This window comes from Falco naumanni, chromosome 6 (assembly GCF_017639655.2).
Source record: "Falco naumanni isolate bFalNau1 chromosome 6, bFalNau1.pat, whole genome shotgun sequence".
NCBI lineage: Eukaryota > Metazoa > Chordata > Aves > Falconiformes > Falconidae > Falco > Falco naumanni.
This window is the reverse complement of record NC_054059.1, coordinates 34,430,137-34,446,861: the sequence shown is the minus strand read 5'-3', so window position 1 is coordinate 34,446,861 and position 16,725 is coordinate 34,430,137.

Below are 16,725 nucleotides of genomic sequence, written 5' to 3'. Positions count from 1 at the left end.
TTACTTAAGCAGTTTATTGCAGTAATAAAAGTCATGTGCCTTTCATAAGCAGTTTTGCTAAAACTTTATGCAGATATTTCTACCAAAAATATTTTTAGTGTAATTTATTGAAGTGAATAAAGTCTCATGTGAGGTCTCCCAAGACCCTGATTTGTGTTTATTTGCAAATCTCATATATTACTGCTAAAAGATATATGAAAAGAAAAATGTACCTTAATATGGGGAATGCAATGAAGGACACACAGAAAGCACAAGCTCAGGCTGGGGCACAGCATCCCCAAAACAAACCCAGATCCTGCATGGGCTTCCCAGCAGCACCTCCATGGCTAGAGAGATTTATCAAAAGACAATTTGCTTTTCTCTAGCACAACCCAGCCTGGTAAGAAATGAAACTGGGGGCCACTGGAGGCTGGAGATGGACACCTGAGGGAAGATCCCCATGGCAAAGGGGGTAAATGCACCTAGAGAGGCCATGGCCCTGAGCACCCACACTGATGTGGGGACACCCCTGAGAGACTGCAGCTATGGGGAACCCATGCTGTTACAGGAATGCCCCCGAGGGACTGAGACTATAGGTGAACCATGCCACTACTGGGATACCTCCAAGGGACTTCAACTATGGGAGAAACATACCAATGCAGGGACACCCCTGCAGGACCGTAGCTATAGGTAATGCGCACTGTAGTGGGGACACTAAGAAACAGCTCCATTAAAAGGAGTTAGAAGTAAAGAGCAGAAGAGAAAAATGTAAATAAGCAAATGATATCGGACAAAATGAATAAGCAAAATGCAGCAGCAAGAAACAGTTCCACAGACAACCCCAAGCTCTTATGCTACCAAAGAAACTGGGACAGACTAACTGTTACATGGGGTGAAAGTCAGGGAAGTTGACGCTAAGAAGGGGAGGGGGGATGATAAGTGTTTGATTTTAAGGTGAGTCAGGGGAAAGAGGACAAAAAGTGTTTGTTTGTGTCTTTTTTTTTTTGTTGATACCCTAATCAGTCATCAGAAAATTGTGCTGTTTGCAAATAAATTAAGTAACAATTCCCTGAGTCGAGTCTGTTTTGCCTGCAGCTTCCCTATCTATAAGAATTAGTCTGCTTGAGGCTTTTATAAAGGAGCTTCCCTAGTTATTCAGCTGTCTCTCCTCAAAGAAGCAGCCACAGAGCATTGCCAGTTGTGCCTGATGAAACAGGCCGTGCAAAGATGCAATTTATGCCTGCAGAATTGTTTGGGAGGCTGAGGGGAGCAAAGTGTTTTGCTGAAGTTTGTCTGGAAGCCATATAAGTCTTAGTGCCATTTGCTTTTGCTTTACATAGGTGTTCGTGCCACGTATGCTAGAAGGAGACCAGGACAGTGAAACAGAATTAGCCAATTTCCAGCATTTCCTCGATGCGGTGGCCACATTTGCTGTGCATGCATCCCTCAAACCACCCCAGGCCAGGCTTGAACCAGCAACACTGCTGAGTGAGCCTTTCTGTACTCAGAGTGGTAAGATCTGAGTAATACATTCTCCGCTACAGCTCTTCTTTAGTGAAGCCTGCCTGGTGGATGCCTGGTTTCCAGCCTTTTTTAAGATTTACAGAATTTCAATTAAATTTATGTTCATAAACACATTGAAATTGCTCAGCAAAGTGAGATGTGTGCACACCTATCTGCATTTCAGTTTGGATGGGATGGGAATAATTAACAGCTTTCTGCTTAGAATGAACAGGTTATGATCTTCACTAATTCATTTCTTACTTGAGTTGTTGCTTGTCCCAGACCACACCCTCTCCACTTGTGGTGCAGCAACCTTATTTTCTTCCCAAGCACACTACACAATGTGTCTTAGTTCCTTCCTACTGATCAAATGTGCAAGGTTCCCTATTTTGGACCTACTAGCTGCTATCAATGCCACTGACTTAATGAACAGAATAAGTTTTCTAATATGCCTGACTGTAAACGCAGTTTCCCTGACTGTTCTGCAGCACAGAGCTAGAGACTGCTCTTTCAGCAAACACTTCTGCTAGTAAATTTTTTGCCAAGATGTTTGTGGGCAACAAGCACAAAGATGAATGTAAGTCAAGGCAAATGTGTTGAAAATTTCAAACATGTTTATTTTTATCTTTTCCCAATATTTTTCTAGCTTTCTAATCTTCCTAAGAACTACATAAATTAGATTAACTCTTACCCACTGAAAAATTCCATGCCAAATTCTCATAAGCAGAGCTGGAGGTGAGGTTTTCAGTCAGGTCACCCCCATCCTTACCTCCAACACACCTCAGAAAAACAGTCCAGAAAGATAATATCTCTAACTTTCACCTTAAACAACATATTGTGGTAAATGAAATACATTTATTCAAAAATCTAAAAAAACTTTTTTCAAAGAAAATGTTTTTCCTCCAGTTCTAACCGTGAGTCATGGTGTCACTCCAGCTATGAGTTTTATCCATTATTTCAGTTATTACAGTCTTCAGCACAAGTAATTTTACCTTTGGTATGCTGCTCCCACCTCTGCCTTTTAAAAACCAAGATTTTCAGTGTGTGCCAGTGTAGATGCCCTGGACAAAAAAACACACGTCTGTTTCCCTGCACACAAAAATCCAAATGAAGCTACCCACCTAGCACTGGTATCTCAGAAATACACCCCCACATTTTCCCTTGCTGTTTTCCCACACTGTGCTGCCTTAAAAGACACAGTAACTTGGTTCCCAGTCACAGATTATGCAGAAATATAAATGACAATAGTACTGTGAAGAACCCCCACTCCAACCTTCATGCCATGCCAATACACACTGGTTGGCCTAACACAAGCTTCACACTTGGTGAGCAGCTTTGCTGTGTCATCCTAGTAAGGTGTTAAGGAGCTGATGTCCTTGCTCAGTATGACAAAGGCACTGGACATAGAGCCAAGAATAGGCCATAAGGGTCTTTAAGGTTCTCAGCCAAGGCAGCGAAATCACGACAAGTTTGACAAAGGGAAGGCTAGAGTTGTTTCTTGTCTCCTCCTGCTTCTCCTCCTTCTTAACATCCGCACAACAGATCAACTGTCACCATGCCCACAAGAGGCAATGCTCCAAAGCAGGACTCCCAAACCCTCCACAGTCAAAACTACAGAGCAGGAAAGCTAAGTATGCACACAACAAAGTCCCATTTGCCCCCAGTACTGCATTTGCTGCATGAACTGTGACTTGCACATCCACCAATGGTGTGTGTCACATTCAACAAGATCATCCCATGTGTGGCTTAGCAGATGCCACCAACCATGAACGAGTCTAGTCATGCTGTGACTTCCTCTCATGTCTGTGGGTCCTCCTTAGTGAGTGTGCCGGAATACTGAGGGGGACTTGATTCCTCTGATCAACATAAACAGGAGCAGATGCAATTTTGTCCCATAGCATGGGCAGAATAGCTAGAATTTCAAGTCTAGCATGAATCAATGTTGGAATGTTGTAACATTTGCAGCAATACTGCAAAGAACAAAGTGCATGCTGATCTCCACTGGTGAAGAAAACAAAGTTAACTAAAAGAATACTCCTATGACTGAGTCAGAAAAGAAACCTGGAGTATACAGAGGTTCAAGATGGCAATGACCAGAAGTTGCACCTTGGGAGGATCAGATTTGGCCCTGGGAAACTTCTTAAGTAGGAGAATAATACAGTCCTGAAACAATACATCTGTCCTATATAGAGGGATGGTGGACTCTTCATCCTTAGAGATGAAGTGTAAATCAGACTAGCCATGGCTTTGTCTGATGCTGGCAATAGTCCTGCCTTCAGCTTGAGGATGGACTAGAGACCTTCAGAGGTCCCTTACAACCAGCATTCTTGGCAACACAGACTAGAACTGAGAGCTGTATACAATGGTTTGATTATCTGCACAATCCCATCCACTCTTATTTGCCTGAAGTTTATCCCTGGCCTACGTGTTGCAGCATCTTATCTAAATATTTCTCAGCCTTCCTTTCTAAAAATACTGACTGTAGTACCCACAAGCAGTCTGTTCTTTGAAGGCTCCCTTCTGTTAGGCTGCAGCTTCTTCTTCCCTGTGTAGGAATAAGTACAACAGGGAGTAAGGAAAAAGGGGTGACCCCTCAGATAAGGTGAAAACTTAAAGCTGACACACTTAATGAAGTTTGTTATCAGGCAATGGAAATGGATCTGACCTTTTCAAGTATAAGCTCTGCAATGCTACACACTTGCACATCTATGTCATTAACCCAGAGCTCATAAATAATGTTAGATAGATTAATTTGTGATTATACACTAACTTTAATGCCAGAAAGGACTATTTGAACATTTGTTTTGGCCTCTGGAATATCCCAGATTTTTACACTTAACTCAGCCACTCTCAGAGAAGGACTACAAGCCTTGTGCTTGACAAAGTACATTTTCCAGAAAGACTTATTTTCAGAAATCAGAAAGAGCCATTTACTGCACCCATTGACAGTCAGCATCAACTTTTTTTCACTATCTCTTAGAAAAAGGTGCTCAGTGACTAGAATTTCCTTGGTATCAGCAATGCAGCTCTTGGTTCTTGTTCTCTTTTCCTGATAGATCATTTGGCTTACATATATGTAATATTTTTTCCTTAATTAGATTTAAAGCATTGATCTCAATCTTTCTCTTTGTAAAACAGATTTAACTCTTTAAAATCTTCTACCCTGTGAGTTTTGTTGCATAGAGTTCTTGAATTATTTCTGTACCTCAAAAGACTCCTCTATACCTTCTCCAGGTAGGTACATAATTTTTGACATCATTTTTGAAATATGGGGAGTGGATCTGCTCCCAATTTCACTGTAACAGTCTCACCTTGTAATTGCTAAGTAAAAAAGAGGATTGTGAGGTGCTTGAATTCCCCAATGGAGATTCCATTATGTTGTCAGATGTACCTAACTTCTTCCCAGAGATACATCAAAAGGCAGTAGCTCCTCATTTTGCCAGCTTAATCTTCACTTTGCATCAGCATTGATCTCTCTACTGAAACAATTCAGAAACCTGTGCAGCAGCTCTGTCCACATTAATACTTGCTGTCTCACCAACCCACCAAAATGTTCCAATGTTTCTTAGTTGAATACTTCAGCAACAGTTATTCTACGACTGATTTACATTAAATGAGTGGGACAGTATCACGCTTTGTGCCAGTCATTAGGAGGTGAATAGAACTATTACTTACTGTGGAAAACAGGAACTTGTGTTGCACAAGTAATAGAAGGAGGTGGGCTAAAGCCACAAGTAAGCATGTTTCTGTATTACACTGACCCTGCTGGATCTTCCCCGGAAAGATCAGTGACTTCCTTTAGTCTGATTTGCCACCCTTCAGCCACTGATGGTGCAGAATTCATGTACGGAAACTAAAGTGTTGTAGGAAGAATGACAAGACCATGTCAGATTTGTTCCCTGTTACTCAGCAGTTTTCAGCATGCCCTGTCATATATGATTCTTCACTCCTTATGCAAAGGGGCTGAAAAGGTCAGTAATTTCTGAGCAGTGTTGACAGTACTGAATTGTAGCAAGGCATGCTCACTAGATTTGCAGAGCTGTTCTAAAGATTAAATGTGGTTTAGACAGCCATCAGGCCCTTTAAGCTGATGCTGTTTCAGGGGAACAACTGTAGCAAAATCCCAGGCACCTTCTTCATGGTATGAGAGGGAAGATGTCCTTTCTACATCTACAAGGATCAGGCAACACCTTCCTTAGAAAGATAGTTTAAAGTCAAGTCTCTACTTTCCCATGGTTCTGAAATAAGTCTGTAAAGTTATTCCTTTGTTCCTACAACACCAAGCCAGAGCAGAGCACATTTAGTCATTTATCTGTTAGCAGAACTGATGCCTTCATTGACTTTTGTTTATAGATCCAAAATAACAGGTTTTTGCCCAAAAAGTCTATCTTTCTCAGTTTTCTCTTTCCTGATTTTGTTTTTGTCCTAAAATTCATAAATCCTGCCTGAGTTCTCTCTCTAGCAGTACATCATTTGGACATTTAATTAATAACTCTTTGGATTAACTGCTTGCGTTAATGCCACAGCTTACATGCTCAGTATTTAGTGGTCCCTCAAGGACCTCTATGTTCCTTCTCAGTTACCTCATAAAATACTTGTTCATGGAGTGGAGTTGCGTAGCTTAAGAAGTTGCTAATGCAGCACAAAGATTTCAGATTAAATTACTGCTTCAAAAGAGATGAAATCAGGAGTCTATCTGGTCATTCAGGTTACCTGCAAAATACTGCCATTTGGCAGGGATCAGGAAATTGTTTTAATCTGTATGGTTTCCTGCCTGAAGCCTTCTTTTTTCTCAGCCTGAGTTCTTTAGCTCTTCATTGCCTAAAAATGGTACCTGTCCCCATTCATAACTCCACCCTTCCTGCTTTGGAATGGAAACATCAGGAAATGGTCACTGTTGCTTTATTTCACAGGCACATGTTGGAAGCAGGTGAGGGACCATATGCTGGTACTTGCCCACAGAACAGTTTTATTTGTCTCCCCTGATGGGAAGATGTGCATTTCACACAGAGAAGCATACTGAAGAGATTCCCCAGGTTACCATGGAATTAATTCCTTATACCTTCACGGTGTGGCACAGCATGGAGCATTCACCATGGGCACCCACAGTACTTCTGCATCATTCTTCTTCTCCATCTAGGCATAGCCAGTCTGAGTCTCACAGCTCTTCTCTACACTTGCATATTACACAAAAGTCTCCCCACACTTCGTCCAGCAAGACACCCATATATTTATGAAAAAAGTCAGAAGTATCTACTGTTTTATTGAAGCGAACACAAAATCCATGTGCCTCACTTTTAACCACTGTTTAACGATCACTTTTAGCAACCTGTAACATTTGTGATGCTAACATGTAATGAGGACAAGAAGCAATGCTTTGGTAAACAAATATGATACATTTTCTATAAACAATTATCTGCAGTATTGGCATCTTCAATTACAGTTACAGTGTGATTCTGCTATTGGGAATGCCTTCAAGGACAGCCTGTGAAAAAGCTGTATCATCAAAACCACTCCTAAGAGGAAATATTTGGCAAACTGCCTATAAAACCCACAAAAGTAGCATAACCAAGAAACCTTGGTGTTGTGGTTTAAGCCTGGCTAGCAACCAAGCCCCATGCAGCCACTTGCTTACTCCTACCACAGTGGGATGGGGGAGAGAAGCAGAAGAGTAAAAATTAGAAAACTTGTGGGTTGAGATAAACAGTTTAATAGGTAAAGCGGAAGCTGTGCACACAAGCAAAGCAAAACAAGGAATTCTTTCACTACTTTCCATTGGCAGGCAGGTATTCGGCCACCTCCAGGAAAGCCAGGCTCTGTCACACATAAATGGTTACTTGCGAAGACAAACATCCTAACACCAAATGTCCCCCTTCTTCCTTCATCTTCCCCCAGCTTATATACTCAGCATGGCATACAATGATATGGACCATCCCTTTGGCTAGTTTGGGGCAGCTGTCCTGGCTGCATCCCCTCCCAATTTCCCATGCCCTCCGGTCCTCTTGCTGACAGGGCCTGAGAAACTGAAGTCTTTCACTTAGTATAAACATTACCTAGTAATAACCAAAAACATCGGTGTGCTATTAACATTGTTCTAGCACCATATTCAAATCACAGCACTACACCAGCTACTAAGAAGAAAATTAACTATCCCAGCTGAAACCAGGATACTTGGAAAGTTCAGATCAAAACTGACTGAAGGTAATTATCTAAGTGCTTATCCAACAAACACTATGGCAGAAGCACTGCTTCAGGAGAGAAAAATAGCTGTGAGTCTAGCTACCATTCACTTCCAGGGGTGGGCAAGACAGCTAAGATGTGACACAGAAAAAGGATAAAGCTGTAAATTATTGAAACGTTTGCTGAGTTTTTTCTACAAAAACATTTTGATAAATAAAATCAGGTCACAGAAAGTGTTATTAAAAACAATCAATTTGCACTAAAAAAAAACAAGGTGCAGCAGCCTGTGAGCTTTTGCAACAGTTAAAATTCACTGTAGAAAGCTGGACTGTGCCAAAGCTGGGTAGCAAGTGAAAAATGTGTCGTTTTTCTCTGATCTGAGTGGCAAGACACAACCATCTATGGTCAGAAAAGAAGAAAAAGCATTGAATGACAAGGTAAAGAAAACCAAAAAGGCTTGAAGCTCAAGCATTCTTGATAAACATTACAGCAGCTCTTGCCCATCATAGGAGTTTGTATGTGAAGAAGTGAGAAAGTTTGTGATTTTTGTGCCCAAAAGATCAAACTTAGTTCCAAGATGAGAATCATTCCAACGATGCTTTGGCACATATACTCACACGTAGCTGGTGGGACTAAAAGTTTCAGCAGAATTGCTGGCTTAAGAAAGATCAAACCTGCTCTTCTGATTCCAGGAACCATGAAGTTGAGGTTGAAACTTTCAAAATCCTTTTTTTTTTTTTTTTTTTAATTGTACCAGTACTGCAAACGCAAGTTGGTGTACTGCAACATGGTTACCTTGTTGAAGAGCAGGAATTTGATAAGTGCATTTCAAAGTTTTCACCCAAAACTGCAGTCCTTGGCCACAAATATTTTTACAGTGTAAGAATCCAAATATGCACGTAAACTAGACTTCCAGATAATCATGGGAGATCTTACAGATGTACAAAAATATCTGATAGGAGAGTGTAAAGAAGACAAAGCCAGGCACTTCTCTGTGGTGCCAGTGATAGGAAAAGAGATAATGAGCACAAATAGAAATACAGGAAATTTCTGAAATTAAGAAAAAACTTTTAATGTGAAGGTGGGTGAGCACTGGAAGAGGGTGCCAAGAGAAGCTGTGGAGTCTCTGTCCTTGGATGTATTCAAAACCTGACCACACAAGGTCCTAGGAAACTTCCTTTAACCGACCCAACTTTGAGCAAGAAGGGTTGTCAAGACGACCTCCACAGGGCTCTTGCAACCTCAGCTATGCCATGATTAGTCTCTTTGCTCACTTCAATGACATGAGAGTTTATTTCCTGTAAAAGGATGAAGAGATTTGCAGTGACAGAGACATAAGACAGAGACATAAGCTGGCCCATGCAAGAGCTGTCACACACTCTTCAGTGCACTGACCACCGAATAATACTTACAATTGCAAAACAGCTTCATTTATGGCATAGGCCAGGCCTAGTGACAGGCATAGCCTTTCTACTGGCTTGCACAGTGCCATGTCTTGGGACTGCGATGAGATGGTGGTAGACTGGCTCCACTGAGGTTATTCTAGTGGTGCTAGCAGATGTCAAGGGCTTGGATGATGGTTGCTTGCTCAGAGACCCAGGAATCCTGCTCAGGTTTCCCTGATCAGACAATGCAGACTCAGGATACCAGTCTCTTTTTAAGTCCTGGGACAAAGAATCACAGCTGTTTGTGAATTATTTGAGGAGGCTGTGAAAGCAGTAACTGAATCAGCAATGCCTCCTTTGTTCCACATATGAGGAGGTTATAATTTGCCTGTTTGAAGATTTGGCATGTTACAGGGATGTCTGATACCTGGGGAACGAGATTATGCCTACTTCTAGGCACTTTGTCTCCTACTTACATCTCCTGGGCTTCTTGATCCTAGCGCTCAGTTTCTTCTACCTCATAATTTCGGTCATGACAAAAGTACTTCCAGGGACAAGTACCTCTGGGTTCATCAAAGTGATGCAAAGTCCATCGGCTTGAGTTGATGTGGTAATAACAGGTCAAAAACAGATGTAGAAAACTTTCAGTAACAAACATGCAGGCACCTAAGGAAATGATACAGGTTTTATATATCATCTGGTGAAGTATCCTGCCACCAAACGATAATAACTGGGAAATTGATGGTGCCATTATGAATACCTTTGAGGAAGGGCTGTGAAACAGCTGCATAATCAAAATTATATCTACAGGGAAATTCTCAATTAAATATCTGGAAAAGCCATATAAGTAACATGATATCATGCACTTGGTAAATTTTTGAAAAAAAATTGCTAGCACAATGCTGGCTCATGTTCACCTGGTGTCCACCAGGATCCCTCAGTCCTTTTCCGCCAAGCTGCCTTCCAGCTGGCTGGCCCCCAGCATATACTGGTGCGTAGGGTTGTTCTTTCCCAGGTGTAGGACTTTACACTTCCCCTTGCTGAACTTCATGAGGTTCCCAACAACCCAAATGTTTATCATCTTTGCTTCCCAATAGCTATACCAGTAATTCTATGTTCAAAATTAAGATAAATTCCCCAAGTGTCCTTTGCTAATGACAATAGTTGGGAGAGTGATTCTTCTGCCTTTATTTCCACACGAGTTTTCTCGCTGCTGTTCTTCCTGTTCTCCCTCCCTGCTTCCATGGGTGCATGTTTCTGTGTGCATAGGGTTTTCCTTGACAGTGTTTTGTAGCAGGGATGCTGCAGGGATGTCCTATGTGAGAGAGGGTGAGGGGCTGCCCCGTACTGGTAAAATGCAGCCTTTTCTTTTACTGGCTTTGAATTAACAACTTTGAATTAACACCTTCCAGTTCTCTTGAAAATTACTTTGTTCCTGTGCCATGAGCCACAGAGCAGCTCCCAAAGGCCCTTCTCTGCCTGCTGTGCAAAGTGGAGCAGAGCTCCTCAGGGTTGCCCACAGTCCCTGCCCAGGGAGATCCCCTCGCAGTGCCTGTGGAGGTGCAGGGAAGCCGGAGCCACAGGGGTGCAGCTGATGCCTGGAGAGACCCTGGCTTTGAGAACCTGGGGGCTACGGCCACATGTCAATGCTGCCCCGCAGAGGGAGCGAGGCTTTGGCATCGGCTAATAGAGGGCTGTGCAGAGCCACACACCGATCCTGCAGTTACTGCCAGCAGCTGCCCCCCAGGAGGGACGAAGTGTGGAAGCTGTGATATTGGACCATTCGAATGGCTGGAGGTGTTCTTGGAGGTGTGTGTCATAGCAAGACAAGGTCAGCTGGCAATGATCAGGCGCTCCAGCTGCTGCATGTCTGTCTTCTGGTGCCTTGCAGGGGCGGAGGGCAAGGGTTGCTGGGGGCAGGGAGGCCTCGTCCCTGTGACCACCCCTGTTCCCCACAAGACAGGTCGCGCTTGCAGTGTGAGTCTGTGGAGGTGGTGATGGTGCTGAGGGCAGAGTCTGTCACCAACGGCTGCTCCGGTGGCAGCTCTTCAGCCTCGGCTCTGCAGGGGTGAGGGGGGACCTCTGCTGGGCACCAACAACAGGGTCTGGGCGCGGGGTGCTGCAGGCGAGGCCTCTGTGAGAGGCGGCGGGGCCGCCTGTACCGGCCGCAGCTGGTTCTGGTCGTTTCCAAAAGGCTCCGTAACGACCCTAACGGCTGCCAGAGCTCGGCCAATCAGGGGAGTCGATGGCAGCTCTGGGCCAATGAGAGGGGTCCGTTCACGCCCTAGAGAAGTTGCCTGAGGTAGGGCGGCCTGCAATAGGAGGGAGGAGCAGCAGGGGGCGTGCCGCGGCGGGATGGCGCAGCCCACCAGAGCCTGGGGCCGGGGGGGAGCAGCAAGCAGGGCTGAGGTGTACGGAGGGAAGTGTAGGCTGGGCTTAGCGTGGAGAAGCTTTGTCCTCGGTGTTTAAATGTTTTCCATCTTTGTTTCTCACTACCTAAACCATTTTTCTGCAAGAATAATTTTGCATGCCTACTTTCATCCCCTGTTCTCTTCTCGGGCCCCCCTTCCACGGTGGAGAGGACCATGATGGCTGTCCACATGCCTCAGGCACTGTGGCGGGGGCTGAGCGATGCTGGGTGTGAACGCTGAGGAGAGCAGCAGAAAAGCATTTCCACTGTGACCTGGGACTTCCCCCGTGCATGGAATGGGGCAGAGTAGCAATGCTAGTTCCAGGAGGGTGGCCTGGGGTGTCCCGAAGGGAGGTCCCTTGTGGCCTCCATGCTGGCTGCTGGGCACTGTCCACCCCAGCCAGCTCGTAGCTGGATACCTCCCCCTTCCGCCGGGCCCGAACTGGGAGTGGCCCAGTGCCTCCCCCTGCCCCAAGCCAACGCTGTCCTGAAGCAGCTCTCTGGGCAGGGCCGGGGGCAGGCCTGCCCTGGAGTGGGGCTGTGGCACTCCCTGCTGGAGCTGGGCCCATAAGCCCGTGTACATATAGCCCAAAACAAAACATGTTTGCTTTTTTGGAATAAACAAGGGAGTATTTGGCTTCAAGAACATCAGTAATGTTAAGGGGGGGAGGGGGCGGGGGGAGGTTAAACACTCATTCCCGAAGCTTCAGTATACTTTCTGGCTCCCTGGCTGTGATACAGGCCTTGCGTGCCTGAAGAAGTAGCAGCAGGCTAGGCACTAGCTACAGCCCAGAAAGCTGTGTAACTGGCCTTTGGAGGGGAAGAGGTAGCAGTGCTCTATGAAGATTGTACCACGGTGTTTCTTACTGGTCTTACCTCATTTCACATCAATGAATGGAATGGAAAGGTGCTGGAGGATTGATTGGAACAGAAGCAAACTTCTCAAGAGGCACTTGTAAAATAACATGCAAAGTGTCCTAACTGGCCAGAGGAATTCTGTTGTGCAGGATCCTCCTACACATGACGATCAGCGTAGGAACCCACTGTGATAATTTCAGATCTCCTTTTTCTCTGAGGGGTTTTCTAGATGAATAGTAATGGCTCCTTGCTCAAGGCAAAGTTGGAGTTTATGTTGCCCCATGTAAAGAAAACGTGAGGAGCCTGAGGCAAACTTCTATTACTCATTGCAGGTAGGGAAGAGGAAGGATGGTCTGAATCACGTGCTACTGGGGTAACAGGAAAACAAGCTGGAGCAGGCATTAGAGGCAGTGGAGCTTGGTAACAAGGGAAATGAGCTCAACGTACAGAAAACATGCACTTTCTCAGAGCAATTCAGCTTCTCACATTACGGTAATATGTAAGTTCCTGTCCCAGCCTAAACTGCCTTTGCCGGGCAGGAGCCACGGTGAGGAATGGAACCACAGAAGCTTGCTGAGGATTCCCCCTTTCAGTCCCCAAATACAGGGACATCACTTCCAGCAATACCAGAAAGCTGCACTGCCTTGTTCCCAATTCTCAGTTCTCCTAGATGTACTCAACAAGCAGCTTGAATCTAAAGGAGCCTCATTTATTTGTATGAAAGAGACTTTGTTTGTTGCTGACTTGCAATGGGCCATGTGACACAGGCCTGGAGCAAATCAGTAAATTCAGAAGCCAGACTAATGTATAAAGAGAATTTTCTCTTGAGACGGTGAGGGTGGGGCAGAGGACATGGTAATTACATGCTCCTCATGAGCGCTGCTTTTCTTCCTTTGCCAAAAGCAGCTTTGGAGAAAGCATTCCTATTTGTGTATCTCTCATTTGCACTACCTTTCCCCCCCCCCAAGACATATTCACATTAAGAAGGTTTGTCATTCTTTCAAGGGAATTCAACAGCAGTGGGAGGAGAACAGAATCCATGGTTGTCTAATTATGATCTGGGACCCTCTCCTGGAAGCCCTGAAGTGTGTACTGCAGCACCAACAATTATCAGAGGCCAAAGCTAGATGCAGAGTGGCCCTACCAAGTCACACATTCCTAGAGGGCATGCTGTCCTCTTTCTCCTTCCCCTCTGAGTTCTTCAGCTTTATCACCTCTGAGAAGATCTGGAGAGAAGGACTTGGAAATCAAGTGCAGCATACGTTGCTGAAGGCCTGTGTAAGAATGAGGTGTAGTAACCTGTAGAGAAGAGAATGGCAGTAATGGATGACAGCTTTCTATTGAGTAAAAAGCAAGAGCACTTGCTACAGTCTGTAGTGTCATCTTGGCAATGAGCAAGGGTGTCCTTGCTCCTCACGGGCCTAAAGTTGTTACAATCACAGAGCCCTAAGTCATCATTTGGCATCACCTGCTTTGCCTCAGGTGACAATGAAATAGTGTGGCTAAACACTCTTAACAGTGTGAGTGCCCCCTTGCTGCTAAGACCTGCTGGTTTGGGAACATTGGCTGAGTCAGTTCTACCTCAGAAGACATTGGTTCATGGAAGTGGGGGAGGTAGAAGACTGCCAGAGAAAAAGCTATGATGCATCATGATAGCAAACAGGCCAGATGTATGTTGCACAATGCTGAAGAAAAATGGTACAGAAACCCACCTCCTCAGTAATAAGCAGCAGACTCAAAGACCATCAGTGTTTGGATGTGATTTTCCCATAGACATGTTTTTACAGCTGTGGTTAATGTGTGACTAATCCTTACTGTGGAGTAACCACACAACCACTCCTTGGAGCTGTGCAAGCACACATAGCTGTGCTTCAGCAGTAGAGGTTTTGAAAGTACTTCGTTTGAAAGTAGAAATGGTAACATCCAAAAAGAATACTTAAAACCAACATCACTTTTGAACAGGGCTCTAATCATTTATGCCGTGCCCAAGAAACTTGCAGCTAGGCTCCAGTATACATATATAACAAAAAAGACAAACCACCTCCCAAGAGCAATAAACAGTTCAAAGGCTTCAGTTTTCAGGCGGCTGCTATCAAACATTAACAGCAGTATTTGAGCAGGAAGAGCAGACTCAACCAACATTTTCAAGAGCATATGCAAACTGTCTTTTGCTTCAGTAGAACATTAATACCAATAACAGTAAAGCCACATTTTCAGTCTGCCTAAAAGGCAGGTAATTAGCTCTAAATCAACCATTTTTTCCCCTGTGCCTCCCTGAGAACAATAAAACACCAGGAAGACCTTATTGACTCATTGCTCTGGGTCATGATGATTGAACACTCAACTGCTATTTTAAATTATTGATAAAGTAACTTCAGGCCTGGATGTACTGAATGAGAAAGGACCTGATTCCTCCATCAGGAGGGCTGTGTGCTGCATGTAGCTGCATGTACAGGCCGACTCGCTTCATTCATGTGATGGTCCTGAAGGGCTGGCCAAACCCTGGTGTCCATACACAGCTGAGCTGTGAAGGCCTCTGACCATAGAGGATGGATGATTAAAATGATTTCTGACGGCCAGCAAAAGTGGCTTTTCAGATACCCTCCAGGTGCAGCTGGTAAGTAAATGGGCCATCAGCTCACTCGCTTGTGATACATGTAAACTTTCTTTTTACACGTCTGCTTTATTTTGAGGGCTTCTAACCTGAGGGTTGTTGGTTGTTTTTTTTTTTTAATTACAATAATGTTCTATTATATCCTTTTGAAATTATTTCAGCCTTAATTCTAGTTGGTTTGATTTTTGTTCTGACCAGAGAATATCCTAATTTTTAACACTTTTAAGCTTTCATCAGGTAAAACTTTGCATGAAGAAGTCTGTGTATGTTTGCTAGAATAACAAAAAGACTGCAATTCCTTTAGGTCACACATTAGCTGGTCTCGTGCAGCAGGGAATGGCATCCAGGGCACTGCCTAAGCATGGCAATGGCAGGTTTATGAAGTGTGTACTCAGGCTTAGGGAGCCACAGCAGCCTGGAGCATCTCCCAGAGAAGCAGCCCCTTGCTCACAGCACCTACTAATTCTGAATGTGATGGGAGTCAGGAGCCACTGCCTTGCAGAAAAGAAAGGTTTTTTTGTTTGGAAACTGCATTTCTCAGCTACTGCTGAGTTTCTGCTGGCACTCAAACCCTGCTTTCCTTTCAGAAAGAAATGTGACCTGGTGTACCACCCTAGGAAAACAGCTAGCCAGTCATGTAAGACATGAGTTCCCAGGCTTTGTTTAGAGGGAGAAAATGCACTGGTGGCATCAGCAGAAGTTTCTTCTGGGCTGCCCCAGTCCTTCCCTCAATGTTCCGCACACACCTTAATCACCTACAGCAGCTCCTAGCTCTGTGTACAGCAAAAGTGATCTAGCTGGCTCCTGCCTATCGCTTCCAGAGATAAGGCAGGTGTAACAGGTTTTGGTGGTGGATTTTTGGAGGTTTGATTTCTGGTTTTTTTCTGCATACCATTTGGCAATATATTGCATACCACAGTGGTAGATGTACCACAATTTGGGGACCCCTGGACTGGTGGCATGTCTTAAGCATATAGCTCTCCCCCCTACAGGTTCTTGGGGGTCAGAAATGCTTTGATGGTTGGTGCAGCCAAGTAGGGGTTCATGCTGAGGACCTTTTTATACAACAGTCACATGGCTTTAGTTAAACTGGAACAGCTGTGTTCTAAGATCCACTATGTAGCCAAATGCTAATCTTTATTTTTAAATCATGCCTATTTGTTCTTTGCTTTATGCCATTTTGAAGCAGGATTTTCTACTTCTAAAAGCACTTCATATTTTCTGACTTTTTTAAATTTAGTGATTGCCCTCACTTTGTTCCTGTTTTGATTTCTAGTTAGCACATACTTGTGTGTGCATGTGCATGCATACACCTAAGCACATGCACATATATACATGTGTGTTCAGACACGCACAAAGTGGAATACATTGGTCCCAATTATGTTTTGTTAACATCTCAAAGAATGGTCCAGAGGCTGCCCATCTGTTTTTCCCATGGTAAAGCACAGTAGAGGAAGGACAGTAACAAACTAGAGTAAATAAAGTATGTGATAAATAAAAGCAGGCCATTGGCACTAGGGTAAGATGACATTGTCTATGTGTGGAACAACAGAGCAGACTAAAGGGCACTTTGTAAACCCAGCAGTGTTGATACCTGAAAAAGTACGTTGCCCCAGATGGCTATATGTTGCATCATCCTCTGTCCTCACACTTGTCTCTTGCACTTGCTACTTTTATGCTAGTGGGGCTAAAACTTGTTAGAATCCCAGCCTGACTTGCCTGCACTATAGTATAAGCAATAGTTTTTAAGTGTAGAAATGTGATGGTTTAAAGTTTGAGTTAGGATTTTTTGGGGG